The 22,616-nt window shown below is 44.0% G+C and overlaps 1 protein-coding gene across 10 annotated transcripts in view; it reads left to right on the top strand.

Moving 5' to 3' along the window:
- DOCK3 (dedicator of cytokinesis 3) overlaps positions 1-22,616 on the top strand; it is a 632,225-nt gene that overhangs the window by 118,687 nt on the left and 490,922 nt on the right. The gene's annotated exons all lie outside the window — the stretch shown is intronic.

Genomic DNA, 22,616 nt, shown 5'->3' with positions numbered 1-22,616 from the left:
CTTAAGAAACATTAATAAGATTTTCTCCTTTAACTAATTTATGTTTTCTCCTATAAATTGAAATTTATTTAAAAATGTGAACAAGTGGTAGTTACTAAGCAGAACTACTGACATGCAAGTTTATTGGCATATAACAGGGAAGTAAATCTACAGGTCTATGAAGTGACTGGTAGATGCCTTTCCAAAAAGGAGATGGCAGTTTTGAGGCTGCTACTGGAATTACTAAGGGTTTTTTGGAGCATTCTTTTATTTCACCTTTTACAGATTAACAAGAGTAATTTTAAAACATCAAATGAACTCTTCTAACTACTACTACTTCACTGAGAATCTTAAACACTTTGCTTTGTAGTCAACTTCTTATCTTGCAGAGATATCTGTTGAAAAATGTTTTGCTGCTTTATTGTTCAGAATGCTTCCTTTTTACCTCTCTGAGAGAAGAGATTTTTTTTAATGATATACCTGTTTTTTACACTTCCCTTGCATACTTAAGCTGAAGATTCTGTTTTACTGTAAAGATCAAGAAAGAAAAGTAACATTTAATTAAAATCACAGAAAGTCAATGGTGTGTAGGAGTTGGGCCATGTATAATAACAGATTTTATATGTACAAGCTAAGTAAATCTGAGAGAGCCCAGAGTATTTAAAAATTTTTAAGTCTCCCACTTCCATCTGTCGCAAATATAATGGAGAAATATTTAATGGTAATATCAGGTTTTCTTTATGCACCTGTTTAAATTTAAAAAAACCAAGAGCAGTATTTCCTGAAGTAATTTCATTACAGTATTTACTCAAAATCAAGGTGAGAACACCCCCATCTCCCCACCACTGAACATGGTTGGAGAAAAGGTCTCTTGTCATGGACTGGAGTACAAGGCAGAATGGGGGCAGGCAGCTTCTGTCTTTCTATTTGGCAGAGAGAGAATTTACTATCCTACTCAGTGAATTGGATCAGTTGGATCATGATCTTATTCTTAGTTCCTTTTGTGCTGCTTTATCCATGCAAAGAGCCAGAAGTCAATATAAAAGGGCAACAAGACATTCCTTCAGTGTGAGGGAATCTCCAGGAAGCTAGAGCCTCAGAGTATAATTCACAGTGGCGTCTTCTGGAGCATACAGGGGACATGAAGAGTTGTGGCTGGAGTGTGAGAGCTCTGGTGATCTCTGGACAATGTAAAGGCTCTTACAGCCTTAATTAATCATTAATGCTTAGAGGAAATTGTCCAGAAAATATCTGTCAGTCAAGGGCATTGTGGTAAGGGTAGCTTTACTGTGATTTAAGGATGCAGTATTCATAAGATCAGCCATTTTTCAGTCAGATGACATTATATTGATCTCGGATCAGTCATGGTGGAAGCAACAGGAGCAGGATATTAGCTAGAAGGGCGCGTGATCTCCAGGTAACCAAGCTTTGTTTCCCACAGAAAAATGGAAAAAAACCCATGGATTTCCCCTTTTAACAGAGAAAGTGGATTTTTTCATTTTAATGGAGATACCAGTGGATTTTCCACTTTTGCAAAGAGCTCTCTGCAGGCTGGCTGAGTTCCAGGGAGGCGTCTGCAGGAAGCCCCGCATGGAGGGCCGTCCTGGCCCAATGGCACGTGGACTAGAAACTGTGCACCATCTGGCTGGGTGGGAAGCTGCACATGGAGGCATGGAGTTGTGCATGATTGGGGTGGGTGGGCTGCTGCTTGCCTCCATGTGTGGCTTCCCCGTGGAGTGCTAGAACCCCCTCATGTGGAGGCACGGAGCCAGCCTGACCCGATGATGCGCAGCTCCTGCCTGCAGTGCTGTGATCTGCATATGGTGGGACTCAGCCAGAGATGCACACCGTCAGGGGCTCTGCCTGTTGTGGCCATGAGCTTCTCAAAGGCCTGCTGCTGCTGAGCCACTTGCAGTGGGGGGGGTGCACTCTCAAACACCAACCCACAAACCCTACACCCCCCACACCCCTTCACAATATCCCCACCCATAAACCCCACACCCCTCACACACCCATAAACCCCACATACTCCCATACCCACACCACCCCCCACCCACAAACCCATATCCCCACACCTTCACAAATCCCCCCTCACACCCCTCTGACACGCATGCCAACTATACAAAGTACCTGTATATATTTCTAAAGACGGTTCAAATAGTGTTATATTTAGTTTAATTTGTAAAAAAAAATTTAAAAAAAAATTAAAATAAGATGAAATAAATTAATTTAGCATAATTTTGAATTTTTCTGAGCAGAATTTTGTATTTTTCTGTGCATAATTTCTTGGGTGTACAGAGTGGTTTCAGCAAGAGCTCTGATTTTCTGTGATGAAAAACCCCAAATCTAGTGCCAAAATATGTAAGTATTTGGCCTTTCACTTTAATCATGGATTTTGGGGTTTTAATCAGAGACTTTGGGGGGGGTTATCAGGGAATTAGTGTGTGTGGGGGGGGGAATCAGAGAAAACCAGGTCCCCAATGATCTTTTAAATCTTAGCTTTAAAATAAACTTACCTGACTAGAGTTGTGAAACAGCTGAGTATCAGCAGAGAGAATGGTCAAACCATTCATTCCAATGAGTAGAGGGGTAGTTGGCCTCTGTGGTGTCCCTTCCCACTGTCCTTTTACTTTTGTATAAAACCTTTCTTTCTGCCAGTCCTTTCATAGCATCCAACAAAGTTCATGCATGCTTCTCTGAACCAGTTAGTTTTAAAGGGTGTAAAAACACGCAACAGTTGAACTAGTCATAAATGTCAGTGATTTGGGAACTGGTTCACAGTTGTGTGAAGTGTTGTGGCTCTGCCACCGGGGAGCGAGTAGGGGGAAGTCCTCGTACGTATGCTTTGGGGTTCTCAGGGGGTAAGCGACCTGTGTCTGCAGGTGTTGTCACTTTTCTACTTTCCGTTCTCTCCTAACCATGAGTTCAAAAAACTTCAATAGCTTGCAGATAACCAAAGTCTGGTGTATGTTTGCCCAACTTGGGCAGGGGTGTGGGGGGAGTGGGGCAGGGAGAGGAGTGCTTGGACCTATACGTTTTGGATCCCAGGGGCTAGATGGGCTGCAGCTGGGCTGAGTAGGGAGCAAGGATGAAGCTGGTTGTTAGCAAAATAACCTTTATGGGACAAGCAATGCACGGGAGCACATCTAATTTAAAAAAAAAAAAGGCTTAACAAGGGAAAATGGGGGCCAGTAGTGTTCTGGCTACTGTTGACTGTAGCTTGTGTAGGCATAGCTGTGCTAACTTTAAACTAGCTAACCCTGGTAGTGCTAGCAGTGTAGCCAGTTTACCACAGAATTGAACCCAGACTAGCTATGCCCAGGATAAAAATTATGTTGAAATGAAATTGTGTTTTCATTCAAAGCATTAAATGTGATTTTTTTTTTCCCTAATAGTTTTTCTCAGAGATAGTTAACCTTATCTAATATCCCAAAATACACGAGTAGCAGGATTTTTTTTCAAGCAGATTGGGTTAAAAAGATAAGACTTCAAGTCTCTCCAGTTTGAGAAGTTCTACCTGCTCAAAAGAGTATGCCTCTTCAGTTTAAAGTGCGGAATATGCGAGACCCGAATCTTCTATAATGACAGTTCCATTTACTTGCAGCTACTTGAGGCCTCCTTTATTGATTTACTTGTTCATTTATAGACTGTAGATTAGGCGCAAAGGTTAGCAGAATCTGGATTCTTCTGGATGCTCAGATTCTCTGTTACTTCCCTGGGGAACTTGTATACAGACCCGAGTTGCCTCTCCTTTTCATCTCTGACTAGTGGTTTCCTCCAAAGCTAAAAAGAAGAGTCAATCGTATCTGAATGAATGAGGAATACAGAAAAGATATTTGAGATATCAGTAAAAACCCTTGCAAAGCCTGGTAAAGTAGGCATATAATAATGAGGAGGATAGAAGGTGTACCTAGTCCTTCTCAGTGATAAAACTGCAGGAAAAATTACAACCCTGTCCTGGATTATTTGCTTGTGGGCATGGAAGAAACCAGCTGGGATACCATGTGATGAGGTGCTACGTTGGCAGTCCCTAAATGGACCACTGGACCACAGTGCAGAAACAATGGCTAAAGAAGAGGTAGAGTTTTTCTACTTCAGTCCCCAAATGCCAGTGATACTCTTATAATGGGATGCAACCTTGTGTCTTTAGATACACAAATTATACTGCTGAGGTCAGCTAACTGTGAATTCCTGGTTTACAGGGTTATATCTGGGTAGCCTAGTTAGAGCATACTACACCAGATATGATTTGTCCTGAACTGAACTGGGACCTCATGAAACCAGTGCTGACTGCTTTATGCCTCTGACAGACCACTGATACTGAGAGTTATTGCACCCAAAATAATTAGCTTCCATTACAAGGCAGCTTGCTTAATGTACTAAATGTTCCAATATTTCAAGCAAATTTTGATTCAATTTGGAAAGGCCTCTGTCTTCCCAAATAGATGACCTTAAAACTTGAACTGGTGAACTATATCAGTGGTCTCCACAGTGGGGTGCGCAAGAAGATCCATTGGGGTGCGGGAAGAAAATACTAGCACTTCTATTTATATGTATATTTGTGGTGCGTGCTCAAAATTTTTTAACTGATATGGGTGCGCGAATATAAATATACATACATAGGGGGTGTGTGCTCAAAAACTTTTTACTGATAGGGGTGCGTGATCAAAAAAGTTTGGAGACCACTGAACTATACAATGTGGTTGCTGAAAAGTGTTAGGGAAAACATGCTTTTTCTGCAGCAGTTATTTTTCTAAACTTTTTTTGGGGTACAGCATTTTCTGACTGTCAACAGCACTGATAAGACACACTTGTCCCCTAAACAATAGCTATGTCCTATTCAGGTGTGCTGAGGTTAGTCGTCTTTTTAATCTTCAAAATTAATTTGGAAAGACTTGTGATTAACAGTTAGTGCCACAGGATCGGTAGGTTTCTACTGGTTCAGCAGCTTCCTGGCTGCTGCTGAACAGTCAGCAGTGCTGCTCTCAGTGCTTCCTGCTGTTTCTTCATGAACTGTTGTTATTGCTGCAGCATATTGTCTGTTGTTGGGATTTTCATTTAATTAATTTTCTTCATATTGTTTCCTTTGTGGAGAAAAGATTTGCTCTATTACACTTAGTACCATGTGTAGCATATCCCTATTTTATTGTCTAAACAGCAGGAGATGATTTTTTTTCCAACTTTTGTGCCAGGAAAAAAAAAAGGGGGAGTGGGCTGGTTTTTGTATTGTTTTGGTTTTTTTGGTTTTTTGAAACGGATAAAGAGCTACTTTATATCTTTGTTAAAGCATATAGATTAATAGGTTGTTTTTCAGAAATAAAATTCCAACGCAAAATAGGCAAACAGAAGCACATCTTCAGGAAGTAGAGTAGTTTTCTTCCCACAATTGCCCCTTTCTAGGCAACTGATCTGTTTATATCTGCATTCAAAAACAAGAGCAGTGGTCTTGCTTTCTGTCTTGGAGCTATTCTGGGTCCTATATTCCCCAGCTCCAACTGAATATTGCTTCCCGTTGTAGGAAAACTAGACGTGCATAGTATCCAACAGGGTACCTACCAGCTATCTCTTCCTCATGTGCTATATCTCCTTCAATCCTTAGCTTCCCTAGACCCTACATAGTTGTCTCACTGAATACAACCTCATACTTAGGCAAGATTCATTACTCTCTCTGGGAGGGCCAGAATTGTATCTCTCTTCTTGGAGCCATCCTTGAATCTTTCTCTTACTCTTCTTTAGTGATGGAGGCCTGCTCAGACAAGCTGAGGGGTAAGTTGTGCTGGCTTTTTGCATGAGTTTATAGTGCTTTGCACAAGTATTTACTTAGGACTGCTTGCTAGATATGCCTTCTGCCATGAACTTATGCAAGCAAAGGGAGTTGCAAACTTGTTTTTGTGCCCCTATCAACATTACAAATCTGCTCTAGCAACTTGGCAGCAATGGGAAGAATAGAGGAGTTGCCCAATTGGAAAGGATCAGTGATCCCCCTGTTCTAGGACCTTTTCTTTGACAGTCACCAGCATTATGTGGTTCAGATGAAGTACTGTATTTTTTAACATGCAACACATCCTGAAATAGGATGCATACTAGGCCTGTGCAAAGCGGCTAGTATTTGCTTCGGATTCACATTCGGCTGATTTGGGAGGGAGTGATTTGATTTGGTGATTCAAATCACTTTGCCAATGCGATTCAACTGAATGTGATTTGGAGATTCGGCTCCTTCTGAATCTCCAAATCAGCCAGGCCAGGCCCATCCACTGCCCGCTCTCCCAGCCCAGCAGTGGCTGCTCTGCCTGCCCCAGATCCTGGTGCTTTAAAAAAAGCCCTGATTCCCTGGGTGCTGCCAGGTAGGGGGCAATACCTTGCTGCCCTCCACTGCCCCATGCTGTGTGGGGGGTTCTGCACAAGCCCCCCAACCCCCTTCTCCTCCAGTCCCCCTGTATGGCTGCCCTGCCTGCCATGGCTCCCACCTTTTAAGAAACCCCCTTCTTCCCCCCCCCCCCAAGAAAAAAACCCTGGACTCATCATTCCTGCCAGGTGGGGGGGATCCCTGATGCCCCCCCGCCACATGGGAGGGCTCTGCATTAGCCCCCTGAAGCCCTGAGGCTGCTGCAGGAGTGGTGAGTCCCCAGGGCTTTTCTTGTTTTTTTTTTTTATTTCTTAAAGGGCTGGAGCTGGGGTGGGTGGGGCAGCCATGGCAGGGCTGGGGGAGTGAGGGGGGGCCAGAGGGTTCATGGCAGAGACACCTTTGAAGTGCGGGGCAGTGGGGATCACCCCCCCCACCTGGCAGCATCTGGTGAGAGGGGCTTTTTTTTAAAGTACTGGGAGGTGGGGTGGGTGGAGGAGCGGGTGGGGCCTGGCAGGGGTCCCCAGTGGTCCCCTGCCCCCAGCTCTGAGTCCGGCTGCAGCTCCATTCTGCATCCACCAGCGACTGCCCGAATCATTGAAGCTGTCCGACTTTTCTGAAGATTCGGAGATCTTCAAATTGATTCGGACTTTTTAATTCGTCCCCTGATTTGATTTGGATTTGGAGATTTGGCCACTGAATTGGGCCAAATCTCCTCTGAATTGAATCACCACCTGAAGCTTCACACAGCCCTAATACATACCTTGTCTTTGAAAGGCAGAATGAAGGAAGAAAAGATCTTTCCTTGTAATAAGTAACTGAGTAATTGTTCTTCACCCTGTGGAGTACAATGGATTTTATTTTTGGTTTCACTGGTAAACTGGAAAGTTTGCTGTTATGTATTTCTTGCATATTATATACAGTCTAATTTCCAGCACCAGTTTTTGTATGTGAGAAAATATGGTAATCATGCAGTAGGCAGCTTCCCAGAAGAATTTTCAATCAGCTACAGATTGTCTAATAAAATGAGGGCAATAGATAGAAGTACAGCTCTGAAACCTCTGTATTTATATCTGTTGTTCTGAGGCATGTGATGTTCAGGTGAACTTTTGCTTGCAGTCACTTTCGGTGTTCAAGCTGCTTGGGCCTGTGTGCTTCGAGAGGCCATTGCCCACAAGTGGCCTCCCACAGCCTGTGTACAGTGCAGAAAGAAGACTTAAATTCATGTTCAGCAGCAAAAAGCTCAGAGAGGTTTATTGTCACTCAAACTGTATGTTAGCTGGTCTGTCTAGCAGTCAGCTCAATCAGTAAAACTGCCCAGGACAAGGTAGCAACTCTATGTGTTAAATACACATCCACATGCCACTACAAAGAAACAAGTCTTCCAGCACCTTTATACCCTAAATACCCAAGGGTGCTGACAGACCTGCAGTGTTCCTCTCTAACTCATGGCCCTTCACAAAGCACCACAAATTACAGTAACCACTCCCCCACCTTCCGACCCAACAGATGTTCACTGTTTGGCGGGGGAGGAGGCACGGATTGAGTTCCATTTTGGAGCTCATCCAGGAGGGAGCTGCCAGTCTGCAGCCTCTCTCCCCTTGAACCAAAGCATGGTACCCTGGGAAGCTTCTTCCTGGGGCTAGTCGAGCCCAAACCTCCACATTATACCTTCTCATAGAACAAGAATGCTGTTAAAAAGAATAACTGTGAGGATTCTATCCCTGTTCTACAAGGGTTTCCTATCCCTTTATTTCCAAGGAAGAAGATGAAGGGAGTCAAGATATATAATAACAAGTTTCAAAGACATTCAGATTGTTCAAGTCACCTCTTTCTCCACCCAAAAAAACAGTAAAGGGAGAAGACCACCTTCCTAACCCCACTTAATCTTCTGAGGATCTGATTAAGGGGATTCTTCTTGGAAGTGTTTTAGGATGTAAATGAAATCTGTTTTCCCTTGGAGATCATAAATCATTACAATACAGCCCAGGAAGCATTTCTCAGCTTTTCTCTTCTTTTTACCTTCACAAGGCAGCAGGATAGCTATTATTTGGCCCTGGATTCCCCTGCCTACCTTGTTTGAGTTCACTAAGGCAAATCAAAGCAGACAAGACTAGGTCTTAGGTGTGTGCTGCTTCCTCCATATCTCTGTACGCCCATTCCAATGGGAATTCTCCCTGCATAATGGAGGAAGGGTGGAACTCCAAACTAGAATTAAAGATGTAAATAGTACAATATTAAAAAGCTGTCTCGTACCTCTTTGAGGTAAGAGTGCAATTATCTGATCTGCCATTGCCCAGGGCCAACTAAAACAAAGCATTATATTTTCTTGGATACGCTATCACCCACAAATAAAATATGCATCTTGTTTATGAAAGGCAGAATGAAAAAAATCCTTGAAAGTATAAATAAGTACAGGCAGTCCTCGGACTTATGACACAATTGGTTCCTGAAAACCTCATCTGACGTTGCAACATTGTAACTCGGAACCAATTTTCTCATAAGAAACAATGTTATAAATGGGGGATTGGTTCCTGAACCAAGGCCTGATACCCGATTTTCACCAAAAAATACCCCAGAATTTTGTACTCGATCAATTATAGATGAGTAATATAGCTACATTAATGTATTTATATTGTAGGAAGCAATCATATTGATTTGGAAGAACTTCTTTGGGGTGATTTTTGCTGGACTTTTTGAAGGGCTCTTGGTTGGACTTTTTGAAGGGCTCTTGGCTGGAGTCTTCTCAGGAGTCTTGGCTGCAGGTTTTTCTGGAGTCTTATCTGCTTTCTTAAAGAAAGTGTCCAAGGAAGTTTGGACAGATGTTTTCCAGGAGATGAGTGACGCAGCTAACTTGTTTGCTGGCATGGTGTTGAATCTGATCAAGCGTTGCAAGGTCAGAACTTCATCATAAAGTTGAAACAGGGTGTCAATTTATAAATATTCTAAGTGTGAAACATTGCAAGCCAAGGACTGCCTGTATGGCATATTCCTAGGGAAAACACAGGCAGCTGCATTTGAGGCACCGGGGGGAGGGGGAGCACATTGTGACTGCTCTGTTAACACCCTATAGCCCTGCTTACATTCAAATTAAAGCAGGATAGAAACCAGCTATAGGGTGCTTGGAAATGTAAACAACAAATGAACTGGTGTTCCACTTTAAACTCAGCATGTTCCCATACTGAGCCCCGCACGTACCTGGGAGAGGTAGCACATTTTTTCAGCTTGGCTCACCTGATGTCTGTAAAGATTGGACACTTTAGTGGGGCTTTTTGGTACTTTTATGTGATAGCTGATTGAATCAGCTTTAGCTGAAAGCACTAAAAAACCCCACTGAAGCACCTGATCTTTACAGATGCTGCAGAACCAGACTGAAGTTACATGCTGCTTCTTCCGGTAAAATGCGTTTTTCTGGTTTGTTTTGTTTTTCAACATCTGCAAGCAATCATAGAGTTGTTACATATTTTCAGATACTAACTTTATAGCTGACTAGTTCTTTTTAGCTGGACAGTCATTTTTATCATGTGGTAATTACTTTGCGCATGTGGTTAGTCTACATTTATTGTGTAATTAACCAGTTACTTGCATAATATGTATAATGTGTAACCCCAATTTCCAGCAGCTGGCTTTTGGGAAAAAGGCACATGTTATATGTGAGAAACTTTGCGTTCTCTAGAAAAAATGTAATAGTAGCATAGGGATTTTCTGCCATACTTTTTAAGACTGAGAAAGTATTGGGTCAAAGTTCCCAGCTGCTGCTGCAGGTTGCAGTATCTTAATAATTGGGCCATCATTCCAGCTGCTCCTGTGGGTGTCTATACCTAGTGTGTCTACATTATTATGCCAAGTTTCTGTGAAAGTTTGCTGTGCCTCACCAGCTCCTCCTTTTCTTCCTGTTGGCTGGTGATTATGGAATGATGTTGCCCAGAAATGGAAGAACTTGAAGATGGTAAGCAGCTGTGTAGCTTAATGTATTTCTTTCTATGCAGTCCTTCAAAGCTTTTCTTCCTCCAGGTCATAAAGTCAGAAGCTTTACTAATCAACATTCATTGTGCTGTCGTCACCAAAAATAAATGTCCTATTTTCCTGGTATTCAGGACTCATCACTTAACTGGAAAAGTTTTGTTTTTTTAATGCAAAGTGACCTTAATGTAGAGACCCTTCACAAGTGAACAGTTCTAATCAAGCTAATCCTCAGATTTCCCTCAATGAAAGCTGTTAAGGGACACCAAACCAATAAAAATGGACAAAAAAATAGGGTGTTACATGTTAATATAGTTCCCAGTAGTCCTCATGCTTTTACAAACAGTGCTAAGATGGGTGGACAGTACTGTCCCTTTCAATATGTTGAAATCAGAAAGCTCTGGACCCCTTCTTAATCTCAAGGAGTACAATTGTGTGTTGAAGAAATAAAAAATATTTTTTTATTGTGGACAGTTAAAAATCCTAGGTTAGGTGCCATTGATATGGGACTCCATAAAAGCAATAGATTTGTAGCATACCTAAATCTGTAGCCCAAACCTACAATCCTACATATGTTTTCTTGGGTTTGCATCAAAATCTAAACAATCTGAGCTCAACTGAACAGTCTTGACCAGAGCCTCTTCATACTTCCAGTTTCCATGAAAAAATCTACTAACTCAGCATATTCAAGAGCCTCAATACAATCTACTGTCTTGTCAGGATCAAAGATTTCACTCCTACCTGTGTTTCTCAGACATCTTCAAGAGACTCAGGCTAGATTTGGCCGTTCAGACACTCAAATGTGAAATTGTTGCTTTGCCTAGCATCATTAGTGCAATAGAAGTAGTACATTTCTCCTAACGTAGCTGCCCATTGCTCCCTTGCCAGCAGCAACTCCCTTGCATTTTCCAGAAGTACACAGAATTTTTAAGATCTTATTTACTTCTTAATGTCATTACATGGCTTCATTTATACCATACATTAAGCTATTTCATTCTTTTCCAGCAATTAGAGTGCTTTTTCATTAGCAAAGGTGTCAGATTGCTGGAAGGAATTTTTTCTGAAACTTAGTGCTGCATCTCCCATAAAGATAAACATGATACTCAGTCTTCATACCGAAGAGTAACTCCAGGCTTCATAGAGCTGAGGAAATTTCCCTTCCATTCATGTTTTTAATCGGTTCTTATGTCCTTGCCAGTCTGCTAAATTTGACTTAGCTTTTGGTCCCATACACAGTTGTGTCTATCAGGCAACCATTAACTAGGCACTATTTCATAGTGGAACCAATCTCCTGTGTAGGTATCCCCATTATGGGATGTGAGATTTTCTGGTTTCCAGGCTAGAAAATTAATGCTGTAATCCATTAAGAATCTCACCAGTAGCTTAAGCATTCCTCTTCCCGGTCCTCCGGTGTCTACTTTACATTAATTCTTCAGACAGTTTGACACTTAAAGCAAGAGAACTGGGAACCAAAATGTTGCAGTGGAACTTGACCCTGCACACTTCACTTAAAGAAGCGTCTACTGTGTGTGTAGCAGGAGCCCTGCTGTCCTTTCTCTTTTGCCTCAGTCATCCCTTGCAAAGGACCCTTACTCCCTTTCTTTCTCTTCATAATAGGGGAGAAAAGTATTCAAAACTTTTAAAAGTTTTGGGTTCAAGTTTTTTTTCTTCTGAAGGTACCAGGATCCCTCTTACCTCTGACTATTCCTCTCCCCTTAATTTTTTGACTCATGAATAGCCAGCGAAGGAGCTGCCCTACTTTAGAAGGTCCCAGGCAGCCTCAGACCTGTCAGTTGATCATTTGCTTAACTATAGTCCCTTACTCTACTGGAGTGACAGAAGAGGTGTCCCAAGACTGCAGCCTGCCTATTGCTGTAGGATGGACCTGTTTGAATGTAGAGCTTCTCAATAGCTTCCCATTGCTTTGCTCCTCTGCAGTGTAAGGATTATGTCATGCATTGTCCAGCTAATGTTGAACACTAACATATAAACGTAAAAAAGTTTAGAATACTGTCAAAATGGAATTTGTAGATACATAGGTTAATACAGAAGTAAACAAACCTGTACTAATCATCAACATTATATTTGAGCCAGGTACCTGCCATTTTTATACTGGATTGATTATTTCAGTTATGATGATTAATAATTTAGACGTTGATATGAGGCCTATACAAAAATATATATTGTCTCAGGTTAGATTGATTGAAATTAAGTTGGTTTAAACCACTGGTTTAAATGAGCAAGCCAAAATCATTGATTTAAATAACTGATTTAAATCAATTATCCCATTGCATCTTTCTTTTAAAAAACAAAATATACATTTTCATTGGCTGATATAACAAAACATACCAATTTACAACTAAAAACAGGTTTTATAATAAATTTGGTACATTTGTTTCCTAGGTGTACGTGTGCACATGCATGCATGCACCCCCCCCCTTAATATATTTGGATGGTTAGAAATCCTACATTTAGCATGCTATAAAATGACAAATATATATATTTCTTATTTATTAGATCAGCAATGCTTGACATTTTTCCCTTGTGAGCCAGATGTGCAGTGCTTGATCTGACTGTGGGCTGGATAGTGGTTCTTATCCTGTGCCTGGGGCACAGGGTGAGAGTGGGGCAGGGGCAACCTGGCCTGAGCACAGGCTCACAGGGGAGGAAGGGGCTTCATTCAGCCCTGGGGAAGGAGGGATGTAACCTGGCTAGGGGGCTGAAGGGGGTATGGCTCAGCCCCATTGGTGGGGGTGGGGCATGGAGGAGGCATGGCTTGGCCTCAGCCAGGCCCAGTGGGGGAGGAAGGGGACTTGTCCCAGCCTCATGGAAGGGAAGGGGGGGGGTATGGCTTATGGAGGAAAAAGGGGGTGTGGCCTGGCCCTGCTAGGCCCTGTGGGGTAAAAGGGGCGTGGCCCAGGCTTGTTTGGTGTTGGGGAGGGAAAGAGGGTACAGCCTGGCTCCTACTGGTCACGTGGGGCTTGAGATTTGGGAATTTGGAAGGGGGGGAGGGTGACTGCAATAATGGCCACTGCTCCGCTGCTGTAGGATTGCCAACCCTGCCAGATTCTCCAGGAGTCTCCCAGAATCAGTGTTGATCTCCTGGCAACTCTTGAAAGCAATCTGGGAGCTTGTGCTGCGTTATCAGGGGTTGAGGGAGAGGGGGCGGGCATTGCCACCGTCTCCTGGAAAACCTTCAGACTATCCCAGAATAGCTTCAGTCAGAGTTGGCAACCCTACCTTGCTGCGAAATTTTCTAATCCATGGATATCTTTACCTGCGTTCTGTGTATTTGCTTACACTGAGCAATAAAATTCATTTCAGAAGAGCAGGGTTAATATTAAAAATGTGCAGTTGACAAATACTCCTGCAAACTAGCACATCCATATTTTGAACACAGCATTTTGAAATTCCTAAGTAATCTATCCAGCATAACTAACATTATTGTCATAAATTTATCATTTACTAGCATTGAAATATGTGGCAGGCAATCCATAAGAATGGTTCAAAAATATTAAGTGTACTTAACCAATTGTTCCAGATAAGTCAGACATGTTTGCATCACCATCTTCAAGTTCATTGCCTTCTGAGAAGTAGTTTCATACTGTTGCTTCATTCAGGCTACCAGGCCTTGCGTCTCTTTGTTGCACTATTTAAATTTAACACACATTTCTCTTTCTTCCAGACTTTTTAAAACTGTCCCTAAATAGTGCCTTTTTTGTGAACTACAACCATGTCAATGCTTTCCTTCAGTTTCCGGGCGCTGAAATCAAAGCTATTCTATGCCCCACAGAATATTGTTCCTTTCCCTAAATTGCCTTGAGCCCAGTGTTGGTCGTTCTCCTCAAAACATCACAGTATAGCAGGGGTCAGCAACTCCTGGTGCACGTGTCAATGTGTGGCACACGTAGACATTTTGCTTGGCACTTCGGGCTGCAGGGTGGGGAAAGGGCCAGGGTTGCACTGCCACAACAAAGATTTGGGCTCGTTATAGCTTTCCCACTGTCTGCCCAGAAGCACGTGTGCAGCCGCTGCCAGCAATGAGCTGGGCTGGGGCTCTGCAGACCTTGATGGAGCTGCTTGCAGCTTCCCTGCCACCTGCTATGAACAGCCTAGTCTCCATGATAGGTGGCAGGGGCTTGTCAAGAGCCCAGGCCAGCTGTGGCAGGCAGCCGGGAGGCTGAAAGCTGCTGCACTGAGGTCTGTGGAGCCTCAGCCCAGCTTGTTACTGGTGGTGGGTGCACATGCACTTCCAGACAGATCGCAGGGAAGGGGTTGTGGCTGCCCTGCTACAGCAAGGATGGGGCTTCTTGTAGCCCCCTTTCTGTCTGCCCCTGGCATAACAATCTTACAAGTTGAAGCTGGGGTGCTTTTGGCATTCCAGCCAAAAACATTGCCAACCCCTGCAGTATAGCATTATTCTTCAGCAAGCTATTGTTTCTTGTCATGCTTGCTTCTATTACTTATTGTTCCCTTTTAATAATTTAATATGTTTTAATTTATTAAATCAATAGATACATATCAGACCACACTGAGGGGAAATGGAGTTATTCTATACTACTATTTTTCATATGCTACTAGCTGAAACGCACAAAACATTTGCAATTAAATTTTTATTGCAAAAGTATTTCTTTCCATACAGGATTTTTATTTATCCTTTGACCAAATACCCTAATGGAATCAAAATGTCTCATTCTCAAAAAGGCTACACAAAACTGTCCATGTGTAAACACAGGCTTAGGAATATAAATACATATTTTGTCAAAAGTCTGACCTTGTGACTTGTTTATAGTCATAGAATAAGAGGGCCCTTGTACACATGAGGAAATTGCCCCTTTTAGTGGTTTAATTTTCCTTTTTAATGATTGAATTACGTAACAGTGTACATATTCGGTGGTATGCTATGTTTAAATTTTTGTAACTGTATGTGTTTGGTGATGTATTTTGGTTTCAATGACTTTTTTTACATAGCAAATTGAAACGCATCCTACGTATTTTAGTTTGCTATGGAACAAATTACAGAGAAGGTGGCGGGGAGGGTGCACAGGGCGCTGGAAGCCCAGGCATGCTTGGGGAAGCTCAGGCTTGGCAGGACTTCCAGGGCCCCATACACCATCTCCACTACCTTCTCCAGCTGCTGGCACACCCAGCCACCTTTCTGTCGACTTCCCAAAGCAGCCAGCCCATTCCCAGGGGTCCCAGGTGGCAGGAAGGTGGTGGGGACAGTGCACAGGGCTCTGGAAGCTCTCCAAGCCCGAGCTTCCCTGAGCACACCTGGGCTTCCAGTGCCCCGTGCACCATTGGATCTTGCAGGTGCTGCTGGCAAGCTGGGGCTGCACCTGCGCAGCTAGCACCCTGCTTGGATGGCCTTGTGGGGCATTGCCACCGCAGAGGGAAGCACTGCCCCCCCCACCCTTCCTTCACCTCAGAAGCTGTGCAACCTAGTGGCAGCTTGCACAGCCAGGCTCCACCAGGGGTGCAGAGAGGGGCCTGATCCTTTTGGGTCTCCCAAAGTCTGCCTGCAGCTAGAGAGCAAGCTGCTGCTGGGCTGCATAGTCCCTAAGCTGTGAGGGACCCTGGTGTTTCCCTCTAGTAGTGGCACCCAGGTAGCACCCACCTGTTGGCACCCCACCGGGCAGTCCTGGGGAGCACCGCTGCTGCAGAGGGAAGCTCCAGAGCCCCCCACAGCTCAGGACCTGCCTGCAGCTCACCCCCCAGCCACAAGAGGCAGGCAGGCCCTGGGGGGAAAAAAAAAGGATTGGGTCCCTCACCACTTTTTTTTCTCCTCCTGCAGAGCCTGCCCTCTCTGCAGTGGGGTGCCCTGGTGCTTCATTTTAGCTCTGACTTTCCTGCATATCTGTTTGAAATGCCTCAGGGTCTATAATAACAACACGCTTATTCTGTCTGTTCAGAGCACTCTGATTGATTGGTTGTTTCATTGTGACTGGCTGCCAAGACAACCAATTGGATTGCTCTGGACAGACAGACTAAGCCTGTTGTTGTTGTTGTTGTTGTTGTTATAGTTATTTTAACTTTAAACAGTTGCTGTGTAAACATAACCTTCCCCTCCTTCATCCATCAGTCAGGCAGGTTTTATTTCCACTTAAACATGAACATATATCTCAGAAGATGGTAACACAGCTAAATTTTATCCAAATTTCGTAAAGCATTTTATGTTTTCCTGCAATGACGTAAAGTTAAGCTGCTTCAAGTGACCATCTGATAGGACAAAGAGAATAGTTTTATCAACCAATATATACTGAAAAATAAGTAGCCCTTGGAGAAGTCTTTGAATGAGAAACACTTAAAACATTAAGCAGAGGCAAATTCGGTGACAGCTCTAAACTGGATGCAATTGTGTTAGCACCACTATAATTCATAGCCTGGCTATTCCTTTTTAACAGTGACAGCTCATCTGAACACAGTAATAGCACTATCTTTGTAACTAGTTGGTAAATAAGTAGTAACAATTAAATCTAGGACAATAAGTGAGATTTCTTGTAAAGCTTATTAGAACACTTCAGGAATCTTCAGTGTAGTTCCCAATTGACTGCACCTCTACTGATGGTGGGTAATTGCATCCCTGTAGAAATCAACATAATTATTTAATATTTTAAGAGATGCTGTTAAATGTAAAACAATGTAATATTTTTACCAGTTGATATTAATTTTTTTTCATAAAACAGCTGTTTCTTGACAATAATGTGGCTTGTCATTTAATAGAAAAGTATGTAAGCATTAATTTTAACATCAGATTTTGGCCTAAGGGAGCATATTTTTAGCTTTATTTATACTGTGTGGGAAATATCTAAGACATTATACACATTTCTTGCACTTTAATCAATGTTGTCATATAGCAGTGGCTCCCAACCTTTTTTTGCTATGACCCTAAATCTGGTTTGCAACACCCACTCCCGCCACCGACTCATTCATGTCCAGTGGTGTCAGCAGAGCCTGGGCCGGGCCTAGAGCATGGGGAGCAGCAGCAGCAAGAGCCGCGTGGATTGTGGGCCAGGAGAGCCCCGCAGGCGGGAGGGACGGACCCGCCGCAACCCTGATTTTGGGTTCTGCCTTAGGGTGGGAACCACTGTCGTATAGAATAGCCTGCATATATTACTCCACTACTTTTTGTAAGTTGACTTTTTCATATTTTTTATAGCCACTTCTCCTATAAAATATAGTTGTTATAGGTATCAATCTTAAGTGAAATGGCATTTATTAAGCATTCAGATGATTGAGCGTTTGTGTGGAAGGCAAATCTCTTCATAAATATTCTCAGCTGTTCTGCTCAGAGGTTATAGTAAAAGGAAACCAGATGTCCCTTAGGCCACGTATGATCCAGTTGTCTCTGCATCCCCTTGGAGCAGTCGGCTACCAGAATAGCCAGCCACTCTGCAGCAAACGTAAGCTCAAATGCTGTGGAGCAGCAGACAGCATGGCACAGCTCTGTGAAACCAATTCTCTATGCTAGATTGGATCTCTAGGCCAGATTGGACTCCCTTTCTTTCATTCCTTCAAAAGACAGACTCTAGAATCTCTGATTTTGATCCCTGACATGGCATGGCACTTGGAAAGCACTGGTACTCTGCAATAAAGATGATCTGATTCATCTTTTTGTACAGTCTTTGGCAACCTTCTTGTGAAAAGGATCTTTATGAAATTAAATGATTATTAATTCAGTAGAGTGCTTGCTAAAGGATTTCCTTAAAATATTAAGAGAAAGCGAGTAAACTCTACTGGGTTTTCTAAGCCTTTATATGACAGCCACTGTTACAGAGGGTTTTTTTTATTTTATGGATGATGGCAGAGGGGTTAGAGGTACAGGGTACGAGATGTTCCCATTGGAGCCCGTTTTATCAGAATTGCTTTACTGGTCCTTGCAAGGTACTGCTGACATGCTACCCGGAAAATGAGTTTATAATTTCTGTGATGCACTTAGTCTGTGCTAATTGGGAATCTCTGGTTCCTAAGTAATCTTGTTGGCAGATCAGAGCACACAGCATTGTTTGTGCTTTGCTTTTTTTTTTTTTTTTTTTTTTTTTTAAGATGACAGAAGGTCGCAGAAAGAGCAGATTATGTCTTGAGCTCCACAGAATGTTATTTCAACTAATAAGGTCATTGGCCAAAGAATATAGAGAGCTCACACTGTAGTAAATTTAGTCTATGTTAAGAATAGATGGTGTAAGAAGAGAAGGATCAGAATTTGACGGTCAGTTCTGTTTGTTCATCATGCTATGGTCCATGGATCCAGTTCAGTGTGCTTTTCGTCTGTTTGAGCTAGAAGGCAGAACCAGACCTGTTATCAGAAGCAGGAGAATGGTTTGTCCCTGAACTTCTCTCCAGGTGCTTTTCTAATTCCCATGACAACAGGCCGATTTAACCATACCTCCCTGCTGTTGAACTTTTCTAAATTTCATTCTGAATTTTTAACTAAAATTTTGGCTCAGTTATTTGGCAGACTCCCAGCCGTTAACATGGGGAAAATGAAGCCATGTCTTTGAATCAACTATGGGGCAACAGGGGGTGGGGAGGGGAGCAGGCAGCTGCTGCCTGCCCACCCCCTGCCTCTCCCCACCACAGCCCTCATCCCCTCATTCTTCTCCCCCCACTCCCTACACTGCTTCTGACACCTGTCTCCTCCTCCCCCCACCCTGCCACTTATTTTTGTTCTGGCAGTTTTCATCCCGATTGCAGCATAGGGCACAAAGCACACCCCCAGCCTGGCCCCATAGCAGCAGTGCCAGGTCCATACCACTGCTGTGGATCCAGGCTGGGGCCCTGCTCTGTGCTCTAGCTTGGAGTGGGGACAGAGCCTGCCAGAGTGGGGGGCAGAGGCTGTGGGGGGAGATGGAAGGAAGGGGCTTGGGGGCATGAGGCATTGTGGGGAGAGATGACTGGGAGCAGAGAGGGGCAGGGGCCTGATGCTGCAGGGGAACAAGTGGAAGCCAGAGGCTGTGGGGAGGAAGGGGAGGTGTCAGGGACAAACTGGGGCAATGGAGGGCTGGACGGTCAGCCGAAGGCAAGCTGCTGTAGTGCTTCCCCCTGCCACCCCCACTGGCTGTTCCCCTATATGTTTTCCCTATTGTATGGTGGTAGGGACAAAGTTAAGATGATCCTTCAATAATTAGATTCTATACCTGGAAATTATAACAAAATTATAAATTTTCCATGTATAGAATCTGCTTATGGAGGCTGTCTTAAATGCATGGTGTCTTGTATTTGCATAAATATGGTACACTGAGCAGTTCCATTTTTGGCAGAAGAAGTCTTTTCAATACCTTAGTGTGCTTGTACACGAGCACGGAGGCTGCCCTAACGTGCTGTAATTACAGTGTGTCATCTGGAGGATGACAATTACTGCACTCCAGCAGCCTCCTGCGTCCTCTGTATTGGCATCCCTGCACTTGAAAATGACCGTGGGGGCACTTGAACTGAAGCCCATTGAACAAGCTTTAGTTCAAATGCCCCTCCTGCCATTTTAAAGCGTGGGGATACTGATGCATGAGACACTGTGGCACTTCAATTCGAGTGTCTTTTGGAGCTGCTGTAATTAAAGCACCGCTCCTCCGACCCTCAGAGTCTGTGTAAAAGTGGCCTTAGTATATAGGTGAAGATGAAGTCTACCTAAGATCGTCTCCTGGGAATATATAGCTTTATGAAAGATCCTGAGTCCCATCCTGGAGACATACTGGAAAAGATTTTTTGTCCTAATTCTTTGAAGAAAGGCATTTTTCAGATAAGCATAGGTACAGTTTCCTAGTTTTGGTGCCCTGTCCTTTGTAAAGTTAAGGGCCTCATACTAAACAGGTTTCTAAAGTAATGCAGAAGAGTTATTCTCTTTGAGCTGTCAGATTATGTTGTTAATATCTGGGCTGTTCAGCTGGTGGCCCTGAGGGGTTAACCTGTCCCTGGGTTCCTGGTCCAGGTGTGGCTTCTCCCACTGCTCCAGCTGTTGCCAGAATCTCCTAGCTCCTTTCCCTCCTCCAGGTCCTGCATCCTGTTGGTCCCCTAGGGATAGGGCAACACAGTCCACAGGGCTGAGGGAGCCTATGGCTGAGCAGTTCAGGGAGACCTGGTGCAGGGGTGTTAGCACAATGTGGCTGATGGAGGTGTGCCTGCTGTGTTGCATGGCAGGTCCCTGGCTACTCACAAGTTCACTAACCCTGCAATATATTACTGAGTCGATTGTCAATTGGCAATGATTTTAAAAAGCTGACTATTGTGGGCCCAAGAGCTCTTGTTTGCTGCCCTGGAATCTTTCAGGCAAGGAGACAGATGTAAGAAGATAGATCACATTTCTTACTGCCACAGAGACTGACAAGGGCATGGAGCAGGATGAAATCTGTATCTATTGGCATTCTGATTTTAGACTAGTTGCAAACAGGAGTAAACCATTTATAAGGTATGAATGAAAGGGATAATTAACTGAACAGTTGTTTTCCAACTTTCAAACTGTTATACCCTGGACTTTTTACCAGTTGTGTATCACTCATTCTGTTTGCTACGTTGTATACTTTCTAGTCACTGCCTATTCACTGCAGCAAGTTCTTGATTATCTGCAATTTCATGTCCAAATGTCACCCACTTGATTGTCGAGTAATCTAGAACTCGTGCCTTGAGATGGTTTCTCATGTTTGAAGTTGAAGCTAATTGGTAGGTCATACCTTGGAATGAAAAGGAATTTATATTGCAGTTGATCCACTTGTTTTTCCTATATTGATAAAATGGACTTCAGTGGTGATTGTTGAAAAGGAATGCACTGAAAGTGTGCGTCCACGCTTGCAAGCATGTGTGGTTGCAGCAGCTCAAGTGAAGCGGTGCAAATTTGAGCCAGAGTTTTTTGCCTCAGTGTATGTGCTCAGATGCGCACTTAGGTGTAGGGCAAATTGTGGGGTTTGCAGGAGGGGAGTAGGAAGTGGGGTGGGGGGGGATATGGGGATCTGTAGATAGGTGTGGGTGGATCGTGGTGGGACTGGGGTGGGTCCGCTCAGGAGGGGTGTGTCCCCTGCCTCAGCAGGGCTCAGCCCCATGCACAGCATACGGATTCCACCCCCCAACAGGGGCCACATGGCCCCCTCTGGGGCTACCACCTCTTCCTGCAGGGCCCACATGCCCCACTCTGCTTGCTCCCCAGCCCCCTGAATTGCTGCCTCACTTGGCTGTATTCCTCACCAGCTCCTGCAGCTCCCCTGATGGCTGCCCCACCCAGCTCCACTCACTCCCCCAGACCCCCAATGGCTGCCCTGCCTGCCGGGTGGGGCAGCCGTTGGGGGAGTGCACTGGGGCTGGGCAGGGTAATGATTTGGGGGGCCCAGGGAGCGTGCAGGGCCGGTGGGGGGGCTCCTCCCATGGTCCCCTCCCCCTTCCTCCAGTCCCTGCCCCACCCCTACTTACCAGCATGGGGCCCAGGTCCAGCTCCCTGTGGCTGGCATGCTACCTGCCCTGCATGGGCAAGCAGCGTGCTTCAGTACCACGGCGAGGACCAGCCATAGAGACACTCATGGCTGGCTACCAGAGTGTCTCTGTGGAGGACTGAGTCTCCCGTTGCCTCAGGGCATGGTCTGATGGTCCAGGACTGTGTCCTGCCCTGCTTTCCTCTCGCGTGCCCCCCCCCCCCCCCCCCCCCCCCCCCCCCTGCAGGTTTTTTTTTTTTTTTTGACCCCAGGAGATTCAGGGGCCTAATTTTGCTCCTGTTTTTTCATCCTGCACGTGTCTCTTGCAGTGTCTCAAAGGGCTTTGAGACACTGCAAGAAGCATGTGAACGCTCGTGTGGACACGCCCAAGGTGTATATCCATTTTATGCTTGCATTTTGTACTCAAATGAATTTCAAGAGCAAATCTGAGTATTGGCAGGTCTTTCATTTATACTCACTTTTAAAATATGGCTATATGTCTCTGTCATGCCATCTCTGTTCACCTGCAGTAAATTCATTTAAAAAAGAAACTAGAGGGGTTGATGAAGTCCATAATCTTTCCAGGTAGTTTACTCAAATTCAGAGTTGAGAAAAAAATAGAATGGTAATTACAGTAAAGTTACAGGTTTTTTTGTCAGCAGAGATAAGAGACTAAATAGAGCGTAACATAGATTCTTTAAAAGCTTTTTAAAACTTGAGATGTACAAGGCAAAACAAAATGTCATTGACAAGGGTATCTCAGTGATATGGAATACATTCTGTGCACAAGCAGTTATGATCTAGCACTTATTTTTCCCACTTTTCTGCTGACCTACAATAGCGAACTGGGACATGAAGTACTATGAAGTTAGAGAGAAAGATGGTATAAGACAGTCATTGTAGCCCCATATTGCAAATATTTCAGCATGGAAAATGTC

The sequence above is a fragment of the Crocodylus siamensis genome, chromosome 11, assembly GCF_052110815.1.
Source record: "Crocodylus siamensis isolate JL-2025a chromosome 11, ASM5211081v1, whole genome shotgun sequence".
NCBI lineage: Eukaryota > Metazoa > Chordata > Crocodylia > Crocodylidae > Crocodylus > Crocodylus siamensis.
The sequence above is the reverse complement of the archived record's forward strand: the minus strand, read 5'-3'. Positions and strand labels throughout refer to the sequence as shown.